Source organism: Haemaphysalis longicornis, unplaced genomic scaffold (genome assembly GCF_048455015.1).
Source record: "Haemaphysalis longicornis isolate Haplotype H1 unplaced genomic scaffold, Haemaphysalis longicornis Haplotype H1 scaffold_8, whole genome shotgun sequence".
Classification (NCBI taxonomy): domain Eukaryota; kingdom Metazoa; phylum Arthropoda; class Arachnida; order Ixodida; family Ixodidae; genus Haemaphysalis; species Haemaphysalis longicornis.
In genome coordinates this window covers 181,732,998-181,750,656 of record NW_027526445.1, presented here as the reverse complement: position 1 = coordinate 181,750,656, position 17,659 = coordinate 181,732,998, and the positions used below count along the sequence as shown (strand labels likewise).

Sequence of the window (17,659 nt, the reverse complement as noted above, 5' to 3'; positions counted from 1 at the left end):
CTAGGTCAGCGAAGCAACTACACACGAGGCAAACTCTGTAGTGTTGTCTGTGCCCACTGTGGCTGCGGGAGTGCCGGACAACGCCACAGTCAGGGCGAATGTTCCTCACGACGCTCCTCACGTGTGGGTGGAGGTGATCTTGCTTGGCAAATCCTTAAAGGCTCTAGTGGACACGGGTGCTGCCGTCAACATTTTGGACCGCTCTGTAATCGCTCATTTGCCCCACTTATTCCAGTCCGCACGCGCTACCCGGTTGCTAGCCTTCAACGGAGCTGAGATACAACCAATTGGATACGTGCTTCTGGAAGTGAGTGTCCTCGGAAGACTCCACCGTGTCGAGTTTGTGGTAGCCAAAAGCCCAGTTTTGGCTGTAATCGTCGGATGTGGCTCGTGTCAACAGGCTGGTGTCGAAATAACATTTTTGCCAAAGCCTTGCTGCACGTGGCGTGATAACCTACTGATGAAAATGCTGCTGGTTGGTACCACCTGCTCGCACTTATGCTTGCTTTCGTTGTACGTCCAATAGTGTGTATCCGTGCGAAGTGGAAAGGTCTTCTTGATCGTGTCTTCGTGGGGTTTGCCACACAAGAGGCAGACAGATATTACAACGGAGCGGCAGCAGCTGTTTGCACAGGTTTACCGCCAATGGCCGGGACTAGGGTGGAAGCGGAAGCACACAGCAACATGCCTGAACACGTATTGTTTGAGTCAGTCGTTTCCTCATCCCCATTTGAACGAGTTGCCACCAGACAAGGGCGTGGCGGAGCACGACAAAGACGCAGTGCTGCCAGCGCTACAAGCTGGGACACTTTGCCCGCGAGTGCTTACAAGACGGAGCTGGCAGAGGAAGCAGGGGCAGAGACCTGGGCTCACGCCGCGGGGTCTGCGGTGGGGGTGGCCATGGTGGCCGCATGGACTACAAGCCGCGCATCAGAAAAAAGTGCTACAATTGCAACCGAATGGGCCACTTTGCCAAGGACTGCAAGCAGGCTGAGTACCAGTGTTAAAGGTGCAATGGCATGGCCTAAAATTCGAAGGACTGCCAGCAGGAACCGAACGAGATGTCCTGCTGCAAGATGGGCCACATTGCCCGCGAGTGCAAGGAGCAAGAGGAGACGTGCTACATCTGCCACTAGCTGGGCCACATGTCGCAGGACTGCAGAACAGTAAGCAGAAGAACCGCAAGTACTAGAACTGCGGATACCTGCAGCATATCAGACGCGACTGCCCCGATGCTGGTGGCAAGGACCCTGTCGCCAATGTCTACTACCGCTGCAACGGGCGCGGGCACATCGGGCAAAACTGTCTTGCCGTGTGTGCTTGGCAGTCGCCGCGAACCGTGCTGTTAGCCGTCATCATAGGGGCCACCGTTATACAGATTGCCTCTGCGGCCTTCACAGGCCCCTTTGGGGAAGGGGAAAAGTTTTATGGATTAATTAGACCCATATTATACCTACAGAGAAGGACAATTCATCTAGGGCTGTGGGCTGTGAGCTAGTTAGAGAGATGAGCTAGAGATGAGGAAGTGGATGACGAAAAAGGAGAGCGCGGGACTGACTGGTTTGGCCGGTTGATTAAACCTGTTACTGTGTTCTTGTGAACCGATGCGCCCTTGTGAATAGTTGGCCGTAGAAATATACATATTGTAAAGAAGATAGTGACAGAGGTAATGCAACGAACAATCTCGTGTTTCGTGGTATGCGCCATTGCGAGGATGGTGCAACGGAAAATCTTTCGTCCGTGCACATGCACCAGCGTCAGGACACTATCATGGTACAGTTTTAGTCACGCCCTATCGCGCCCGCTTGACTCGTGCCCGCCCTGTTCCGACCGGCTGAAACGACCACTTGGTTTGGCCCCGCTCACCGTCGCACCCCTATCTTTCGTCCCTTATATATATATATATATATATAGATAGATACGGGACGAGGGACTATATATATATATATATATATATATATATATATATATATATATATATATATATATATATATATATATATATATAGAAAATAAGGGTTTGAAGTCAAGAAAACCCCGGAAAGCAGAGGGGAGGCTGTGGTGGGTCATAGAAACAGATGAACAATTTTTACAGTCAGAAAGAAAGTGGTGAAAAAATGCCCGCCGGGTGGGATCCGAACCCACGACCTCCAGAAGACCGGTTTGGTGCGATAACCACTATGCTACCGGCGGGGCTGTTCCCCCACCACCCTCTTGGGTATTTATGTTAGGTAGTTTTTGTTTCCTGTACTTGGGGGAGGTGGCCGGCGCCACTCGGACTAATCGGGGTGAAGGGGACCTTCTTTTTAACCCCCGTGCCATGACTCGAGCGTCTACGACACGTCGAGAGTGGTCGACCAGCGTTGAACCGTCTTAAGCTACTTTTGGCACCAACACTGCCAGAACAGAGGCCCTCGCTTTGCATGTAGCGTATTAGAAAATGGGAAATGAGGGGCTCAGTGATTTAAGACAGAAAATAAGGGTTGGCAGTCAACAAAACATCGGAGAGCAAAGGGGAGGTGGTGGTGGGTCAGAGAAACAGATGAAAAAATTTTTGAGTCAGAAAGAAAGTGTTGAAAAAATGCCCGCCGGGTGGGATCCGAACCCACGACCTCCAAAATACCGGTTTGGTGCGATAACCATTACGCTACCGGCGGGGTTGTTCCCCCACCACCTTCTCGGGTATTTATGTTATGTATTTTTGTTTCCTGTACTTGAGGGCGGTAGCCGGCGCCACTCGGACTACTCAGGGTGAAGGGGGCCTTCTTTTTAACCCCCGGGCCGTGACTCGAGCGTCTACATGTCGAGACTGGTCGACCAGCGTTGAACCCTCTTAAGCTAACTTTGGCACCAAGACTGCCAGAACAGAGGCCCTCGCTGCGCATGTACCGAATCAGAAAATAGGAAATGAGTGAGGGGCTCAGTGAATTAAGACAGAAAATAAGGGATGGCAGTCAAGAAAACCTCGGAAAGCAAAAGGGAGGCTGTGGTGGGTCACAAAAACAGATGAAGGATTTTTTGAGTCAGAAAGAAAGTGGTGAAAAAATTCCCGCCGGGAGGGATCCGAAAACACGACCTCCAGAATACCGGTGTGGTGTGATAACCACTACGCTACCGGTGGGGCTGTTCCCCCACCACTTTCTTCGGTATTTATGTCAGGTATTTTTTGTTTCCTGTACTTGGGGGTGGTAGCCGGCGCCACTCGTACTACTCGGGGTGAAGGGGGCGTTCTTTTTAACCCGCGGGCCGTGACTCGAGCGTCTACGACATGTCGAGAGTGGTCGACCAGCGTTGAACCCTCTTAAGCTAGCTTTGGCACCAAGACTGTAGAACAGAGGCCCTCGCTATGCATGTAGCAAATCAGAAAATGGGAAATGAGGGGCTCAGTGAATTAAGAGGGAAAAAAAGGGTTGGCAGTCAAGAAAACCTCGGAAAGCAAAGGGGAGGCTGTGGTGGGTCAGAGAAACAGATGAATAATGTTTTGAGTCAGAAATAAAGTGGTAAAAAAACAACAGGAAACGAAAAATACCTAACATAAATACACAAGAAGGTGGTGGGGGAACAGCCCCGCCGGTAGCGTAGTGGTTATGGCACCAGACCGGTATTCTGGAGGTCGTGGGTTCGGACCACACCCGGGGGGGCATTTTGTCACCACTTTCTTTCTGCCTCAAAAAATTCTTCATCTGTTTTTGTGACCCGCCACAGCCTCCCCTTTGCTTTCCGGGGTTTTCTTGACTTCCAACCCTTATTTTCTGTCTTAATTCCCTGAGTCCCTCATTTCCAATTTTCTGATTCGCTACATGCATAGCGAGGGCCTCTGTTCTGGCACTCTTGGTGCCAAAGTTAGCTTAAGAGGGTTCAACGGTGGTCGACCAGGCTGGACATGTCGTAGACGCTCGAGTCACGGCCCGGGGGTTAAAAAGAAGGTCCCCTTCACCCCGAGTCTTCCGAGTGGCGCCGGCTACCACCCTCAAGTACAGGAAACAAACAATACATAATATAAATACCCAAGAAGCTGGTGGGGGAACAGCCCCGCCCGTAGCGTAGTGGTTATCGCACCAGATCGGCATTCTGGAGGTCGTGGGTTCGGATCCCACCCAACGGGCATCTTTTCACTACTTTCTTTCTTAATCAAAAAATTCTTCATCTGTTTCTATGACCCAGCACAGCCTTCCCTTTGCTTTCCGAGGTTTTCTTGACTGCCAAACCTTATTTTGTGCCTTAATTCAACCTCCACTTTGCTTTCCGAGGTTTTCTTGACTGCCACTCCTTATTTTCTGTCTTATTTCACGGAGCCCCTCATTTCCCATTTTCTGATTCGCTACATGCTTAGCGAGGGTCTCTGTTCTGGCAGTCTTGCTGCCAAAGGGAGCTTAAGAGGGTTCAACGCCGGTCGACCACTCTCGACATGTCGTAGACACTCGAGTCACGGCCCGGTGGTTTAAAAGAAGGTCCCCTTCACCCCGAGTAGTCCGAGTGGCGCTGGCTACCACCCCAAGTGCAGGAAACAAAAAAATACCTTAACATAAATACCGAAGAAAGTACTGGGGAAACAGCCCCGCCGGTAGCGTAGTGGTTATCGCACCAGACCGGTATTCTGGAGGTCGTGTGTTCGGATCCCACCCGGCGGGCATTTTTTAACCACTTTCTTTTCGACTCAAAAAATTCATCTCTTTCTATGACCCACCACAACCTCCCCTTTGCTTTCCGAGGTTTTCTTGACTGCCAATCCTTATTTTCTATGTATATATATATATATATATATATATATATATATATGTATACGTCAGAAGATGATGCAATGGTCCCGGTGAAAATACCGTAGAGCGAACAGACGAACGGGTAACAAACAAACTTTATTGACGTTTCGGCATGGTACAGGCCTTCGCCAGAATAAAATCCAAGCGCACTAGCATAAGCTTATAAGGCTTCAAGGGCCAATCACAGCAAAGAGGGTTACACGGGCTGCGTGGTACGTCAGAACAACTCATAAATCTTTAAAAATGATGTGCGATGCAATAGCAAAACTCACTGGTTTTCACAGTGACATGTCATTAATGGCTGTAGCGAACAAAACAAAAACAGAAAAATGGAAGAGAGGGTGCAGTACAACAGAACCAGCATTCAATTACAGTGCAAAGTAGAAAGAGAGCAACCGCGACATTCGGCCAATGCGTCGCTATTAAACAATATAAGATGGGGCCAAAGAAACTGATTATAGAGTAAAAACATGAAAACTATACCAGTGAAACTGCGAGCACGCGCGCATTATCATACACGAATGCCCATGCACAAAGATGTGTAATCAAGATGTGAAAGTTCACACAGACGACTATGAGTGAGCCAAAGTAACCCACAGCAGATTGGCACCCCGGCGTTTGTGTCACAGTGTGGTGCCGGGATTGACGACGTCGGCTCCCTTCTGGATTTTGCGCCCTGTACCGCTACAACCCTCATCCTGCACGTAGGCACAAACGATCTCAGCTCTAGCACAGGACGCTCCGCCTTCGACAAGTACCAAGCCTTATTAGACTACATCACAAAAGAGCTCCCGGAAATCAGACGCATCTACGCCACTGTCGTCTTACTAAGAAGCACCAACCGTCGTAAAGGGAATCGAAAACTAGCCTTCTTCCGAAGGTTTAACAGAGAGGCATACTACTTCAACAACCTTGTTCAGCGCCTTTGCCGGCCTTCAAAACTATTGTACGTTCTAAATCACGAGCTGTAAAAGATGCCATCACCACGAGTGCTTGCAGCCGACGGACTGCACCCCAGCTATGAAGGTGTTGCTGTTATGGCAAGCCACATCAGGCAGCTGTGCCTCAAAGAAACAAATTCGTCTTCTTCGTCCTGGGCTGACAGTGCAAGCGTCCCCGCTACAGGATTGGGGCCCTCAACAAGCGTACTGCCAGAAATAGTGCCTTCGTGCTTAAAACCGGTTGATGAGCTCTCTCAACTCTGTTGTTCCGATTCGCCTCACACTGCACAGTCGCCCCCCATGCCACTGGTCCCTTCAGCAACTATTTCAAGCTAGCAGGAATGCATACCTTCAAACCCGCAAGCTCCACTACTTGATAGCTCGCCTCCGCAACGGGCCGCGTCGAAGGATTCGCCACAAGTCGCCCACGCACCCCCTAAGGAACCACCCAGCCATCCTACGAAACAAACACCAGCCTCCAAGTCGTCTATCAACGGACCCTTCCACCAACTGCATGAAAGCAGGCTGCCAAGCCCGCAAGCTGCCGCAGGCCCTTCTTTCACCAACCACACTACAAGCACCAGCCACGGCTCCTCGTCAGTGCTCTCCAAAACCCAACCTACTAAGCCAACTGAAAATCCGGGGGAACAATCATCTGCCCGTGGTACCAGCAGTCCCACACCAGTGACCGCCCGCGGACCACGTGCTGCCAGTGCTTCCTGCAGCGCCTCTAGCGCTCGCGAGGGCACCAGGTACCACCTCCGGAAGTACGTTGACGTCGCTAAATCTTCCTCTAAAAAGTGACAGCTCAGGCAGGCATCGAGCAGTGCTGTTTCCCGAGATGTTTCCCTCCAATTTCTGTGCTTAGGAAAAATAACTGACAAACGCATTCGCTCTCAGAGTAATGCCGCTTCTCTTAAACATTACGTAAAAAAATCTAAGGTTCCCAAAGGCCTCCAAATTATGTTAAGAGCAGCCACGTCCGGAATGTCTGCGAGGCATATCGATAAATGGGATAATGTTTTAAAGAATGCATCGCTTGAAATTACAAGAATACTCATTGATCACTATGAGTCATGAGAAAAAGCGTTGCGCAACACTGAAAACCAGCTCAAAAAGTCGTCCCACCTTGCCCCGCTTGAAGTACATTTATTGCAGGAATACGAGCAGAAAAGGGTTCACGAGATTGGTTTGGTTAAATCAAAAAAAAGTTTCCGTGATGGTGTTCTACAACCAACCTATGCTCAGCAGCGGACAGATGTTGAAGTCGTCGAGAGGCGCGAATCGTAACTGCATCCAGAAAATTCAGATCTATCTTGCATTGTAAACCTGTCTAGTGCCACTCTTTCTCCTACTGAAGTTAGTCTTCTATCTCGTGGTCTCAGTTTCTGCCCAGCAACCGGTGGTGTCAACGATTTTGCACTCTTTAAAGACTTAGATAACTGTTGCCGCAATATACGACTCAGGGAATATTTCCATGATCATCCCAGCTGTAATGAGACCCATGACCCCTTGCCCTCCAATAAACACTGGACTCCCCCGACTCAGTACGACAAATCCCTAGATATTTATATCTCGGCAGTCACGCGCGACATTCTGGATATATATAAAAAGCAGCTCCCATACCTGAAGAACCTTTCGGCAGAGGAAACCAATGCGCTTAAAAGTCTTGCGACGCGAAGCGACATTGTTATTAAGCAGGCTCATAAGGGAGGCGCAATAGTGGTTATGAATAGAAGTGAATAATTAATGAAGCCCTCCGACAATTGACCGACAGCTCTTTTTATAAGCGTGTTCATAATGATCCCACAGAACAGTTTTAAACTCTAATTATGGAAACCCTTCAAACCTTGGCAGGAAGAAAAAAATAGCAGCTCATGCAGTAAAATCACTTGTCCCTCTTAGTCCTGTCGCCGGTAGGTTTTATTTATTGCCCAATATACATAAGCAGAATAATCCAGGTCGTCCTATCGTATCCGGCATCGGCACAGTAACGGAAAAACTATCTTGTTATGTGGGCTCGCCGATAAACAAAATGCCAACTGGGTTTCCTTCGTTCGTAAAAGACACAAACCATTTCTTGAGTGATATTATTGAACTTCGCGTCGCGCCCGATTCACTACTCGTCACTTTCGACGTCGCTTCTCTGTACACCAACATCCCTCACGACGATGGCGTCCGAGCGGTCGTCGAAACGTATGACGCCATTCAAGAATCTAAACCCATCGACAGTGAAACACTGGCAAAGCTGCTCAAACTAATTCTAGAGCTTAATAACTTCGAATTTGATGATATGCACTATATTCAGATCAACGAAACGTCAATGGGCACGAGGGTCGGACCAAGCTACGCTAACATTTTCATGTGCTCTTTCGAAACCGCATTTCTCGACAAACGTTCTCTTAAACTTTTCTATTACAAATGCTTTATCGATGATATTTTTCTGATTTGGACACACGGCGAACAAGAAGTTCTTTCATTCATTAGAGATTTAAACAACTTCCACCCACAAAGTTCTTTCTCCCCCCAATATTCGGCTCGAACAATAAACTTTCTTGACGTCTCAGTGTCATTGCATGACGAAAAATTAACCCCAAAGCTTTACAGAAAGCCCACAGATCGCCATCAATATTTACACTTTGAAAGCAGCCACGTAAACATAACAAGACCAGCATACCTTACAGTCAGGCGGTTCGCTTCAAAAGAGTATGCTCGCACGAAGCCGACTTTAACCAAAAATGGGCCGTACTCCGTGACTCCCTTACAAAGCAGAAATACCCGGCACAGGTTATTGATGACGCAGTAAAACGCGATAGCAAACGTGATCGGAACGAACTATTGCTCCCAACCAGGCCGCCCCTTGCCCAACCAACTACTAATCTGATTCTAAGTTATTCAGCGTTAGCCCCAAAAGTCACTTCAATTCTTAAAAAAACACCATAATATTCTCATGCAAAGGCAAAAACTTCAACGCATTTTTCCACATCCGCCCCGCGTAGTCTATCGGCGTTACACGAACCTACGAGATTCACTCTCTTCATCTAAAACCACTCGCCCATCTTACATCGGTTGTCGGCCCTGCCAAAAACCGCGATGCCAAATTTGTCCCCATATGATGACCAACACAGCAGTCACTATTACAGATTCAAATTTTAACCTTAATATCAAAGGAAATTTCACTTGTGATACAGAAAATGCTATTTATCTGCTAGAATGCGCGCAATGCCGACTTCAGTACATTGGACAGACCGCCAACTCTTTCAGACTACGTTTCAACAATCATAAGTCACACATTAGGACCGTTCCCTATCTGCCGTTATCCAAACATATAAACGCAGCTGGCCCTTCATTTGATAAAATTAAAGTGACGATTCTTGAATCCGGTTTCCGTTCGGACAATGATAGAGAAGTCAGAGAATCCTTTTTGGCGCTCTCATAGTCGTCTGTGTGAACTTTCACATCTTGATTACACATCTTTGTGCATGGGCATTCGTGTATGATAATGCGCGCGTGCTCGCACTTTCAATGGTGTAGTTTTAATGTTTTTACTCTATAATCAGTTTCTTCGGCCCCATCTTATATTGTTTAACAGTGACGCATTGGTCGAATGTCGCGGTTGCTCTTTTTCTACTTTGCACTGTAATTGAATGCTGGTTCTGTTGTAGTGCACCCTCTCTTCCATTTTTCTGTTTTTGTTTTGTTCGCTACATTCATGAATGACATGTCACTGTGAAAACCAGTTGTGTTTTGCTATTGCATCGCACATCATTATTACAGCTTTATCAGTTGTTCTGACGTACCACGCAGCACGTGTAACCCTCTTTGCTGTGATTGGCCCTTGAAGCCTTATAAGCTTAGGCTAGTGCGCTTGGGTTTTATTCTGACGAAGGCCTGTCCCAGGCCGAAACGTCAATAAAGTTTGTCTGTTACCCGTTCGTCTGTGCGTTCTACGGTATATATATATATATATATATATATATGAATATATTGACCGGCTAGTTGACCGGCCTCTGAGTACTTGTAAATATAAGCCCCACCGGTAAAGTCGAAAGAGGAGCCGCTGCGGCGTACCGTAATTGGTTAACGCACCGCACGCGTTATTCGGAGATGTGGGTTCGACTCCCGCTCCCGAACAAAACGGCGGATCTTTTCTCGACCTATATTTTGGCTTATTTATCGCTGTATCAAAAAACATGACAAACACACGTCATTCGGCACTAATAAATATGTCGAAAACAGCCGAACAATTCGAGTCAAACCCTGCCGTAACCGGCATGCAGTAAGTGAAACGATCCTGGCCAATCCCCCAAGTGGGTATGCGCCCCAAACTGCGCAGGAGGCCGCCTGGTCCTTGCTGCGGCAGGAAACTAAACATCCCCCTCGCGAGGTACACGATCAAATGCAGAGCATCTCCGGGGGCGCACGACGTTAAGTAGTTTGCGTTACGTTAATGTTGTTGCACTGGTTGCTGTTGGTTGTTGTATTGTAATTAAATGAGGAGCCGTAATTACTTGGTCACGTGACATCATTTATTAGCAGGTGGTTATGACATCATTTATTAGCAGGTGGGTATGATTATTGTGGCGCAGTGGGAAGAGCACCATGTACCTCGCGTTCCGCCCACAGGTAGTGAATGCATTGTATGAGCAGCTTCTTGACGTAGTTTGAATGAGTCAAGGGTATAAGGCGCATTCGTAGCCCTCCATTCTGTGTCGGCTTTGTGGCGGAGTGGGTAGAGCACCATGTACCTTGCGTTCCGCGCGCAGGGTCGTGGGATCGAAACCAGGCGCCGGTAAGTGTTATTTTTTTTATATAGTGTAGGGGGAGGGGTGCGGACGACGATGGACAACTAGAACGGGTGACATCGTCAGTTAAAGAAATGCTCTGCATTTAATAGCACTGGCAATGACGACTGCAACCTTGATATGTGTCCTTACCGAGTCCCTCGACCCGTATCTTTCTGTTCTGCTATATATATATATATATATATATATTGTGATGTTATTGGTGGCTAGGACTCGGGATTAACGTCGCACAAACGACACAGGCACTTAAGAAACTTTGAGGCGTACGACGAAGACGGACATTTATCGAGACGAGACGAGCTAACGATATCATAGTACGCTACCGCTACAACTAGGCTGCAACACTAAAGTCAATCCTACAGAAATCAAGCTCTGTATGCGCGTAAAGGAATCAACAGTTCACAGTTACGCTTGAAGGAACACCCGTGATCGATAAAACGTCTCACTTGTTAGGGCGCACTCAATGATAAGGTGTTGGCCAGTCCCAGTTCTCGGAGGCGGTCGGTAGATCGGCACGGGGGGAACACGACGTCACACAGTCGATTCCGGCGGTTCAATGCGCGGTCGACACAGGTAATCCACGGATGGCACTGCAGCCTTGCTGGTTTTCCGGGCGTCCTGACGACGGCCTCGGTGGAGCACGGCTACCGCGTCTTGTGGGTAGACCTCATAACCGTGTTCTTCCGAATCATCCACTGTCACCCAGACACGCTCTCTTTTTCTTCTCCGCCGTCACATTATTGCCTCGGCTATTATGCAAGTTCTCTTCGGGCGACACCTAGCCTGAACATACCCCCACAAAGTGATTGTCCACGTTTAACGGTTTAACTTCGTCGTCGTCGAGGATGTATCCAATGCGCGCACCACCACTGTCCTCTACCTCATCACATGTATATATATATATATATATAGTATATATATATATATATATATATATATATATATATAAATATATAGTAAGGAAATGAGGGGCTCGTTGAGGAAATACAGAAAGATAGGTCAGCAGTCTACGACGCCAAAGGAGGCATAGGGGTGTGGTTAGGCTCTTTTCTTTTTTACTACGGTTAATGAAGTGAACATTTTTTTTAAATATACAGAAGAAAGAAAGAAAAACACGCGCCCAGAGTGGGGACCGAACCCACGCCTTTCGATTACATGTCGAATGCCTTACCAATTCGGCTATCTGGGCGACTGTGTTCTCCTTCACTTTCCGGGCTATTTATATTTACTAGGAGTGTATGTGACACTTGAGGGTGGTAGCCAGCGCCACTCTGACTACACGGGGAGAAGGGGACCTTCTTTTCAACCCGCGGGGCGTGACTTCAACGTCTACGGCCTGTCATGAGCGGGTAACTGGCGGGAAGCCCTCTTATGCTATCTAGGCATCAAGGCTGCCAGAACCGAGACCCTCGCTAGGCTTTCGCAGAATAATATGGTAAGGAATTGAGGGGCTCGTTGAGGAAATACAGAAAGATAGGTCAACAGTCTACGACGCCAAAGGAGGCATAGGGGTGGGGTTAGGCTCTTTTCTTTTTTACTACGGTTAATGAAGTGAATATTTTTTTTAAATATACAGAAGAAAGAAAAACACGCGCCCAGAGTGGGGACCGAACCCACGCCTTTTGATTACATGTCGAATGCCTTACCAATTCGGCTTTCTGGGCGACTGTGTTCTCCTTCACTTTCCGGGCTATTTATATTTACTAGGAGTGTATCTGACACTTGAGGGTGGTAGCCAGCGCCACTCTGACTACACGGGGAGAAGGGGACCTTTTTGTCAACCCTCGGGGCGTGACTTCAACGTCTACGGCCTGTCATGAGCGGGTAACTGGCGGGAAGCCCTCTTATGCTACCTAGGCATCAAGGCTGCCAGAACCGAGACCCTCGCTAGGCTTTCGCAGAATAATAAAGTAAGGAAATGAGGGGCTCGTTGAGGAAATACAGAAAGATAGGTCAGCAGTCTACGACGCCAAAGGAGGCATAGGGGTGTGGTTAGGCTCTTTTCTTTTTTACTACGGTTAATGAAGTGAACATTTTTTTAAATATACAGAAGAAAGAAAGAAAAATACGCGCCCATAGTGGGGACCGAACCCACGCATTTCGATTAAATGTCGAATGCCTTACCAATTCGGCTATCTGGGCGACTGTGTTCTCCTTCACTTTCCGGGCTATTTATATTTACTAGGAGTGTATCTGACACTTGAGGGTGGTAGCCAGCGCCACTCTGACTACACGGGGAGAAGGGGACCTTTTTTTCAACCCCCGGGGCGTGACTTCAACGTCTACGGCCTGTCATGAGCGGGTAACTGGCGGGAAGCCCTCTTATGCTACCTAGGCATCAAGGCTGCCAGAACCGAGACCCTCGCTAGGCTTTCGCAGAATAATATGGTAAGGAAATGAGGGGCTCGTTGAGGAAATACAGAAAGATAGGTCAGCAGTCTACGGCGCCAAAGGAGGCATAGGGGTGTGGTTAGCCTCTTTTCTTTTTTACTACGGTTAATGAAGTGAACATTTTTTTAAATATACAGAAGAAAGAAAGAAAAACACGCGCCCAGAGTGGGGACCGAACCCACGCCTTTCGATTACATGTCGAATGCCTTACCAATTCGGCTATCTGGGCGGCTGTGTTCTCCTTCACTTTCCGGGCTATTTATATTTACTAGGAGTGTATCTGACACTTGAGGGTGGTAGCCAGCGCCACTCTGACTACACGGGGAGAAGGGGACCTTCTTTTCAACCCCCGGGGCGTGACTTCAACGTCTACGGCCTGTCATGAGCGGGAAACTGGCGGGAAGCCCTCTTATGCTACCTAGGCATCAAGGCTGCCAGAACCGAGACCCTCGCTAGGCTTTCGCAGAATAATATAGTAGGGAAATGAGGGGCTCGTTGAGGAAATACAGAAAGATAGGTCAGCAGTCTACGACGCCAAAGGAGGCATAGGGGTGTGGTTAGGCTCTTTTATTTTTTACTACGGGTAATGAAGTGAAGATTTTCTTTAAATATACAGAAGAAAGAAAGAAAAACACGCGCCCAGAGTGGGGACCAAACCCACGCCTTTCGATTACATGTCGAATGCCTTACCAATTCGGCTATCTGGGCGACTGTGTTCTCCTTCACTTTCCGGGCTATTTATTTTTACTAGGAGTGTATCTGACACTTGAGGGTGGTAGCCAGCGGCACTCTTACTACACGGGGAAAAGGGGACCTTCTTTTCAACCCCCGGGGCGTGACTTCAACGTCTATGGCCTGTCATGAGCGGGTAACTGGCGGGAAGCCCTTTTATGCTACCTAGGCATCAAGGCTGCCAGAACCGAGACCCTCGCTAGGCTTTCGCAGAATAATATAGTAAGGAAATGAGGGGCTCGTTGAGGAAATACAGAAAGATAGGTCAGCAGTCTACGACGCCAAAGGAGGCATAGGGGTGTGGTTAGGCTCTTTTCTTTTTTACTACGGTTAATGAAGTGAAGATTTTGTTTAAATATACAGAAGAAAGAAAGAAAAACACGCGCCCAGAGTGGGGACCGAACCCACGCCTTTCGATTACATGTCGAATGCCTTACCAATTCGGCTATCTGGGCGACTGTGTTCTCCTTCACTTTCCGGACTATTTATATTTACTAGGAGTGTATCTGACGTGGGTTCGGTCACCACTCTGGGCGCGTGTTTTTCTTCCTTTCTTCTGTATATTTAAAAAAAATGTTCACTTCATTAACCGTAGTAAAAAAGAAAAGAGCCTAACCACACCTTTATGCCTCCTTTGGCGTCGTAGACTGCTGACCTATCTTTCTGTATTTCCTCAACGAGCCCCTCATTTCCTTACTATATTATTCTGCGAAAGCCTAGCGAGGGTCTCGGTTCTGGCAGCCTTGATGCCTAGGTAGCATAAGAGGGCTTCCCGCCAGTTACCCGCTCATGACAAGCCGTAGACGTTGAAGTCACGCCCCGGGGGTTGAAAAGAAGGTCCCCTTCTCCCCGTGTAGTCAGAGTGGCGCTGGCTACCACCCTCAAGTGTCAGATACACTCCTAGTAAATATAAATAGCCCGGAAAGTGAAGGAGAACACAGTCGCCCAGATAGCCGAATTGGTAAGGCATTCGACATGTAATCGAAAGGCGTGGGTTCGGTCCCCACTCTGGGCGCGTGTTTTTCTTCCTTTCTTCTGTATATTTAAAAAAAATGTTCACTTCATTAACCGTAGTAAAAAAGAAAAGAGCCTAACCACACCCCTATGCCTCCTTTGGCGTCGTAGACTGCTGACCTATCTTTCTGTATTTCCTCAACGAGCCCCTCATTTCCTTACTATATTATTCTGCGAAAGCCTAGCGAGGGTCTCGGTTCTGGCAGCCTTGATGCCTAGGTAGCATAAGAGGGCTTCCCGCCAGTTACCCGCTCATGACAGGCCGTAGACGTTGAAGTCACGCCCCGGGGGTTGAAAAGAAGGTCCCCTTCTCCCCGTGTAGTCAGAGTGGCGCTGGCTACCACCCTCAAGTGTCAGATACACTCCTAGTAAATATAAATAGCCCGGAAAGTGAAGGAGAACACAGTCGCCCAGATAGCCGAATTGGTAAGGCATTCGACATGTAATCGAAAGGCGTGGGTTCGGTCCCCACTCTGGGCGCGTGTTTTTCTTTCTTTCTTCTGTATATTTAAAAAAAATGTTCACTTCATTAACCGTAGTAAAAAAGAAAAGAGCCTAACCACACCCCTATGCCTCCTTTGGCGTCGTAGACTGCTGACCTATCTTTCTGTATTTCCTCAACGAGCCCCTCATTTCCTTGCTATATTATTCTGCGAAAGCCTAGCGAGGGTCTCGGTTCTGGCAGCCTTGATGCCTAGGTAGCATAAGAGGGCTTCCCTCCAGTTACCCGCTCATGACAGGCCGTAGACGTTGAAGTCACGCCCCGGGGGTTGAAAAGAAGGTCCCCTTCTCCCCGTGTAGTCAGAGTGGCGCTGGCTACCACCCTCAAGTGTCAGATACACTCCTAGTAAATATAAATAGCCCGGAAAGTGAAGGAGAACACAGTCGCCCTGATAGCCGAATTGGTAAGGCATTCGACATGTAATCGAAAGGCGTGGGTTCGGTCCCCACTCTGGGCGCGTGTTTTTCTTTCTTTCTTCTGTATATTTAAAAAAAATGTTCACTTCATTAACCGTAGTAAAAAAGAAAAGAGCCTAACCACACCCCTATGCCTCCTTTGGCGTCGTAGACTGCTGACCTATCTTTCTGTATTCCTCAACGAGCCCCTCATTTCCTTGCTATATTATTCTGCGAAAGCCTAGCGAGGGTCTCGGTTCTGGCAGCCTTGATGCCTAGGTAGCATAAGAGGGCTTCCCTCCAGTTACCCGCTCATGACAGGCCGTAGACGTTGAAGTCACGCCCCGGGGGTTGAAAAGTAGGTCCCCTTCTCCCCGTGTAGTCAGAGTGGCGCTGGCTACCACCCTCAAGTGTCAAATACACTCCTAGTAAAATAAATAGCCCGGAAAGTGAAGGAGAACACAGTCGCCCAGATAGCCGAATTGGTAAGGCATTCGACATGTAATCGAAAGGCGTGGGTTCGGTCCCCACTCTGGGCGCGTGTTTTTCTTCCTTTCTTCTGTATATTTAAAAAAAATGTTCACTTCATTAACCGTAGTAAAAAAGAAAAGAGCCTAACCACACCCCTATGCCTCCTTTGGCGTCGTAGACTGCTGACCTATCTTTCTGTATTTCCTCAACGAGCCCCTCATTTCCTTACTATATTATTCTGCGAAAGCCTAGCGAGGGTCTCGGTTCTGGCAGCCTTGATGCCTAGGTAGCATAAGAGGGCTTCCCGCCAGTTACCCGCTCATGACAGGCCGTAGACGTTGAAGTCACGCCCCGGGGGTTGAAAAGAAGGTCCCCTTCTCCCCGTGTAGTCAGAGTGGCGCTGGCTACCACCCTCAAGTGTCAGATACACTCCTAGTAAATATAAATAGCCCGGAAAGTGAAGGAGAACACAGTCGCCCAGATAGCCGAATTGGTAAGGCATTCGACATGTAATCGAAAGGCGTGGGTTCGGTCCCCACTCTGGGCGCGTGTTTTTCTTTCTTTCTTCTGTATATTTAAAAAAAATGTTCACTTCATTAACCGTAGTAAAAAAGAAAACAGCCTAACCACACCCCTATGCCTCCTTTGGCGTCGTAGACTGCTGACCTATCTTTCTGTATTTCCTCAACGAGCCCCTCATTTCCTTTCTATATTATTCTGCGAAAGCCTAGCGAGGGTCTCGGTTCTGGCAGCCTTGATGCCTAGGTAGCATAAGAGGGCTTCCCTCCAGTTACCCGCTCATGACAGGCCGTAGACGTTGAAGTCACGCCCCGGGGGTTGAAAAGAAGGTCCCCTTCTCCCCGTGTAGTCAGAGTGGCGCTGGGTACCACCCTCAAGTGTCAGATACACTCCTAGTAAATATAAATAGCCCGGAAAGTGAAGGAGAACACAGTCGCCCTGATAGCCGAATTGGTAAGGCATTCGACATGTAATCGAAAGGCGTGGGTTCGGTCCCCACTCTGGGCGCGTGTTTTTCTTTCTTTCTTCTGTATATTTAAAAAAAATGTTCACTTCATTAACCGTAGTAAAAAAGAAAAGAGCCTAACCACACCCCTATGCCTCCTTTGGCGTCGTAGACTGCTGACCTATCTTTCTGTATTCCTCAACGAGCCCCTCATTTCCTTGCTATATTATTCTGCGAAAGCCTAGCGAGGGTCTCGGTTCTGGCAGCCTTGATGCCTAGGTAGCATAAGAGGGCTTCCCTCCAGTTACCCGCTCATGACAGGCCGTAGACGTTGAAGTCACGCCCCGGGGGTTGAAAAGTAGGTCCCCTTCTCCCCGTGTAGTCAGAGTGGCGCTGGCTACCACCCTCAAGTGTCAAATACACTCCTAGTAAAATAAATAGCCCGGAAAGTGAAGGAGAACACAGTCGCCCAGATAGCCGAATTGGTAAGGCATTCGACATGTAATCGAAAGGCGTGGGTTCGGTCCCCACTCTGGGCGCGTGTTTTTCTTTCTTTCTTCTGTATATTAAAAAAAATGTTCACTTCATTAACCGTAGTAAAAAAGAAAAGCGCCTAACCACACTTTGGCGTCGTAGACTGCTGACCTATCTTTCTGTATATATATATATATATATATATATATA

General features: G+C 48.1%; 9 non-coding genes and 1 pseudogene across 9 annotated transcripts; 6 read left to right on the top strand and 4 right to left on the bottom strand.

Moving 5' to 3' along the window:
• The window catches only part of LOC144148601 (uncharacterized), a 47,496-nt pseudogene that overhangs the window by 1,026 nt on the left and 28,811 nt on the right, over positions 1 to 17,659 (top strand).
• Trnat-ugu (transfer RNA threonine (anticodon UGU)) lies at positions 11,624 to 11,695 on the bottom strand. Its single transcript has one exon. It is a non-coding gene; the product is annotated as a tRNA-Thr (tRNA).
• On the bottom strand, positions 12,577 to 12,648 carry Trnak-uuu (transfer RNA lysine (anticodon UUU)). The gene has a single exon. It is a non-coding gene; the product is annotated as a tRNA-Lys (tRNA).
• On the bottom strand, positions 13,055 to 13,126 carry Trnat-ugu (transfer RNA threonine (anticodon UGU)). Its single transcript has one exon. It is a non-coding gene; the product is annotated as a tRNA-Thr (tRNA).
• On the bottom strand, positions 14,013 to 14,084 carry Trnat-ugu (transfer RNA threonine (anticodon UGU)). Its single transcript has one exon. It is a non-coding gene; the product is annotated as a tRNA-Thr (tRNA).
• Positions 14,573 to 14,644, top strand: Trnat-ugu (transfer RNA threonine (anticodon UGU)). The gene has a single exon. It is a non-coding gene; the product is annotated as a tRNA-Thr (tRNA).
• Positions 15,052 to 15,123, top strand: Trnat-ugu (transfer RNA threonine (anticodon UGU)). Its single transcript has one exon. It is a non-coding gene; the product is annotated as a tRNA-Thr (tRNA).
• On the top strand, positions 16,008 to 16,079 carry Trnat-ugu (transfer RNA threonine (anticodon UGU)). Its single transcript has one exon. It is a non-coding gene; the product is annotated as a tRNA-Thr (tRNA).
• Positions 16,487 to 16,558, top strand: Trnat-ugu (transfer RNA threonine (anticodon UGU)). The gene has a single exon. It is a non-coding gene; the product is annotated as a tRNA-Thr (tRNA).
• Positions 17,443 to 17,514, top strand: Trnat-ugu (transfer RNA threonine (anticodon UGU)). Its single transcript has one exon. It is a non-coding gene; the product is annotated as a tRNA-Thr (tRNA).